Below are 5546 nucleotides of genomic sequence, written 5' to 3' on the forward strand. Positions count from 1 at the left end.
GGGTAGTGATGACATGAATAGATGCATATGTAGAAAGTCATTAGGGTGTACATTTAAGATTTGTGCACACTCTATATCTGTGTTATATGAATTAAAAAATAAAATGTATAGTAGGCTGGGTATGTATCTTAGTAGGTACAGTGCTTTCCCTGTAGTAGAAAATTATTTTAAGGTGTGTTACTTTTGTTTATGTTGCGTTTGTTTAACTCTGTGAAGCGGTGTTACTGTGCCTGTCTGAAACACCTGATGGTCTAATAAAGAACTGGCCAATAGCAAGGCAGGAGAAAGGATAGGTGGAGCTGGCAGGCAGAGAGTATATATAGAAGGAGAAATCTGGGAGGAGAGGATCTAGCAGCCAGAGAAGGAGGAGGATTTCAGGGGCCAGCCACCAGCTACACAGCAAGCCACAGAGTAAGAGCAAGATTGATAGAAGTAAGAGAACAGGAAAAACCCAGAGGCAAAAGATAGTCGGGATAAGTTAAGTTAAGAAAAGCTGGCTAGAAACTAAGTCAAGCTAAGGCTGGAATTCATAAATAAGAATAAGCTTCCGTATGTGATTTATTTGGAAGCTGGGTGACAGCCCTCCCCCCCAAAAGAGTAAAAACCCAACATTTCCCTCCATGCATAATACACCGGATTCAATACCCAGGTGTTGTGGGGCACGCCTGCAATCTAAGCACCGGGGAAATGAAACCAGTAGTATCAGAAGACCAAGGTCATCCTAATATGAGTTTAAGGCTAGCCTAGGATACACAAAATCCTGTCTCAAATAACAGTAATAATTACTTGGACATGGTGGCATATGCTTTAGTCCCAGCAAAGGCAGGTAGATCTTTTTGAGTTCAAGGTCAGCCTGGTCTACAAAGCAAGTTCCAGACCAGCCAGGACTGTATAGTAAGGGCCTGTCTCAAAAACAAGAAACAAACTAATGATAATTTTGAAAAAGATATGGTTTTGTGAGAGCCAAGGAAAATTTCTGTTTTAGAGTATATCACCACCAGTACTTGTTGACTGAACCAATGCATATATGTGTATTTGTATTTTCTTCAAAAATTTAAACCAAAACTAAAAATTTTTTTTCACTATGAATTGCTTTAATCGTGGTAACTGTACAAGTGATGTCAGGACAGGACAGCAAATGCACAGTGGACATGGCTAGCAGACAAGCTGTGAATGAAGAATGTTCACACTGCTCCCATGCTTTAGCTGCTTAAGACAGCTCTAGGCCACCTCTTCCTCAACCTCCTCCTCAAACTCTCCCTCCTCAGCTGTAGCATCTTGGTACTGCTGGTACTCAGACACCAGGTCATTCATGTTGCTCTCAGCCTCGGTGAACTCCATCTCATCCATGCCCTCACCTGTGTACCAGCGCAGGAAGGCCTTGCGTTGGAACATGGCTGTGAACTGCTCTGAGACGCGTTTGAACAGCTCCTGAATGGCGGTGCTGTTGCCTATGAAGGTGGCTGACATTTTTAGGCCCCGAGGTGGAATGTCACAGACAGTTGTTTTCACATTATTAGGGATCCACTCAACAAAGTAGCTGCTGTTCTTGTTTTGGACGTTAAGCATTTGTTCGGCCTCCTCCTTCATAGACATGCGGCCCCAGAACGCGGCAGCCACTGTCAAGTAGTGCCCATGGTGGGGATCACAGGCAGCCATCATGTTCTTGTCATTAAACATCTGCTGAGTGAGCTCAGGAACTGTCAGGGCACGGTACTGCTGGCTACCTCGGCTGGTCAAGGGGGCAAAACCAGGCATGAAGTGCAGGCGAGGGAAGGGCACCATATTTACAGGCAGCCTTCCACAGGTCAGCATTTAGCTGGCCAGGGAATCGCAGGCAAGTGGTTACCTTACTCATGGTGGCGGACACTAGATGGTTCAGGTCGCCATAAGTGGGTGTGGTCAGCTTTAGGGTTCTGAAACAGATGTCATAGAGTGCTTCATTATCAACGCAATAGGTCTCATCTGCGTTTTCAACAAGCTGGTGTACTGAAAGGGTGGCATTGTAGGGCTCAACCACTGTGTCCGACACCTTAGGGGAAGGTACCACACTGAAGGTGTTCATGATTCTGTCCAGGTACTCCTCCGGGGTCTTGCTAATAAGGAGGGTACCCGTCCCAGATCCAGTCCCCCCACCCAGGGAGTGGGTCAGCTGGAAGCCCTGCAGGCAGTCACAACTCTCAGCTTCCTTCCCCACAACGTCCAACACCGAGTCAACCAGCTCTGCACCTTCTGTGTAGTGCCCCTTGACCCAGTTGTTCCCAGCCCCACTCTGACCGAAGACGAAGTTATCAGGTCTGAAGATCTGCCTGAAGGGCCCTGAGCGCTCTGAGTCCATGGCGCCTGGCTCCAAGTCCACGAGCACGGCACGGGGAACATACTTGCTACCGGTGGCCTCGTTGTAGTACACGTTGATACGCTCCAGCTGGAGGTCGCTATCTCCGTGGTACATGCCGGTAGGATCAATGCCATGCTCGTTGTTGATCACCTCCCAGAACTTGGCGCCAATCTGGTTGCCGCACTGTCCAGCCTGCAGGTGCACGATCTCCCTCATGGCGGCGGTGACTGCGGAGCGGCTGCAGAGGAGGATCAAGCTGGGAGGAGCAGGCGCACACAGTGCTCAAAACTAAAAATTTTTTTTTGGCTATCTATTCCATGTGCTGTGTACTTTAGAAGAATGGAAGGTAAATCTGCCTATCAAGACATACACAGCAGGTTATATAAAATATGGTATTAATGCTATAAAAACAGATGCTGAGCAAAGTGCTAGCAGAGCTAAAAAGAGAGATGACTGCACTTTGAGGAAGTGAGATTTGATCTGGCCCAGGAAATATTTCTGCAGGTATGGCTGGGTAGGAGAAACCCAAAGAACAAGATGAGCATGAATGTCAGGGAACAAAGCCTCAGAAACAGGAAGTCCAGGGTACATCGAAGCCATGGAGAAATGGGAGGTGGCTGAAGTCAGTGAGGAGGATAGTGGAAGAGAGAGATCTGCCGAAGCAAGTTAAGTCCTGCTCAGACAGGGTCTGGACAACTTAGCAAGAAATTTGGTCTTTAGAGATGAAGAATAAAAGAAGTGTACTTTGATTCATATCTATCTATCTATCTATCTATCTATCTATCTATCTATCTATCTATCTATCTATCTGACTCAGCATTGAATTTAGACCTTTGCATATGCTAGGAAGTATTCTACAACTGGATTACCTCTCCAAACCTCCTACTACTTTTTATTTTGAGTCAGGGTCTCACTAAGTTGCTTGGGCTGGCCTGGAACTCATTTTATAGGAAGGGAAGCCTCAGACATGAGTTCTTCCTGCCTCATCTCCTCAAGTAGCTGGGATTATAGGCACGCACTATCATGTCTGGCTAAGAAGAATAATTTAAAGAAGCAATTTTTATCATTCCTTAATTAGAATAAAAATGTTTACTTGTAGAAATATGTGAAAGTTAGTGTCTACAAAGGATACAGACCTAATAAAATCAGCACTATCGATTTTATATGTGAACTCTGAGATACTAATCCACATACATCAAATTAACCATTTTGTACTTTACAACTCAGTAAACTCATGAGTTTGTACAATTACCACCAACAATTCTAATACATTTTTATCACCCCCTAAAGAAACAAAATGCCTATTATCAGTCATTCTCCATTATTTGTTCCCCAAACTACCAGTGTACTTTATGTCTCTCTGGGTTTTCCTAGAGCTATCTTACTGTACAAACATACACACATATATAATACATATGTATATGAAAAAGAGAGAGACAGAGAGACTGAGTGAGTGGGGAGAACTTAGTAATTGATTAGAAATATGGAGTGAAAAGAATAGCTGAGGTAAAAAGAAGGAACAAAACATGTACAATTTATATGTGTGTTATATAATTTACAGATAATATATGTCAATACATCTTCAGGCACTTACTCAGTGTCTACTTTGTGCCAGAAACCATTCTAGCAGCTGAGATGAATCGAGCATGCATGATGAATTATATCTGCCTATATGCATGCATACATGTGTGTGCATCTGAGCGTGAGGCCAGAGGAGAATATAGGGTGTTCTGGTCTATTGTTCTCTAGTTTATCCCCTCAAGATAGGATCTCTCACTGAACCTGGAGCTAAGGTGGCAGTCATCAAGCCCCAGTGATCCTCCAATCTTTGTCCCCCATAGCTCTAGGGTTATAAACATTTGTGACGATACCTGTCATTTTACACGGTGTCTGAGGACTTGAATTCAAGTCCTCCTGCTTGCATAGCAAACATTCCTACCCACTGAACCATCTCCCTAGCTCAGCTCTCCCTATTTTGTTTGAAGAGCAGATAGAGAGGAAACCACTTAGAGAGTTTGCTGAGCACTCCAGCAAATAATGGGGACAAGGTAAGACAATAGTAAGGAACTGAATATACTGGTAAGATGTTAAGCTTGTGTAGCTTGAAAGATGTAGGTGAAAGAGACTTAATTAGAAAGAGTTGAAAAGTCTGTTTAGAACAGATGAGGGAAGTCTTGAATAGAAATGTATATTTTGGTGGTATTTATGTAGAAATAATAGTTGTCACCTTACAAATGGATGAGATTGTCAAGGGAGATACAAACTGTATGAGATCTTCAGCAGAGCTGATGAATGTAAGCTTAGCCCTCACTATACCAACACCCATGCTTGCCACAGCTAATTGACCATGTAGTCTTAGAATTCTTGTCAATACGTGACTTTGGAAATTATTACCAATAACTCCACTTATCATTTCTGGATTCTTTTCAAAGACTAGGTGTGGTGATCAGGTACAGGATGAACACACAACAAGGTAGGGAAAGTACTCAGAGAGGGAGAAGAGTATTTTGCAAAGACGGAAATACTAACATCTGGCTAATGACTAAGGCGAGGACACAGAGAGCCAATAAAATTTGAACGGGGAGACTATTGATTATCTTCTGAGAAAAGGTTTCACTGGAATGATCTTAAGTGAGATGACGAAGGTTTGAATAGAGAAGGGGAGGTGTTCCTAATGCCCTGTTATAGGCTACCTTGAGCTCTTCTGGGGACCTCTTTTATTTCTAGGACACAACCCAATGTTATTCTTTTAGGCTGTAATCTGGTGTTCTAAAGAGAATTTTTTATCAGTGTCATTTTTGGTGGAGGAGAGAGGCCTGAAGTTACTGGTAGATGTTCACTGTAGCAGAACCGACTGTGGTCCCTTTTACAGACCTTCAATATTCACTATTTAGTATACAACACTTGCTTTACCTCATTCTGTGGCCACTGGAGCATGCTTGACCTGCTTGCTAGAGGTGTTAGAGAGTGAATTTCCCAAGGGTCAGCCCTCAAACCATGAAGGACAGGAGTTGGAGGACAAATAGCTCAGTGTCTCCATTTCTCAGGGAAACAACAGATGGCTTGTTTTACATACTGTCTCGATTTCCTTTCCTGTTGATGTAACAGAATGTCCTGACAAACACAACTGAAGGGAGCAAGGGTTTATTTCAGCTTACAGTTCCAGGAGCATGTGGTTTATAATGGCAGGGAAGATGTAGTAGAGAGA

The 5546-nt window shown here is 43.5% G+C and overlaps 1 pseudogene; it reads right to left on the reverse strand.

Moving 5' to 3' along the window:
- Positions 1-1078: 1078 nt before the first annotated feature.
- Positions 1079-2615, reverse strand: LOC131899430 (tubulin beta-4B chain-like; annotated as a pseudogene).
- Positions 2616-5546: the final 2931 nt, after the last annotated feature.

This window comes from Peromyscus eremicus, chromosome X (assembly GCF_949786415.1).
Source record: "Peromyscus eremicus chromosome X, PerEre_H2_v1, whole genome shotgun sequence".
NCBI classification, from domain to species: domain Eukaryota; kingdom Metazoa; phylum Chordata; class Mammalia; order Rodentia; family Cricetidae; genus Peromyscus; species Peromyscus eremicus.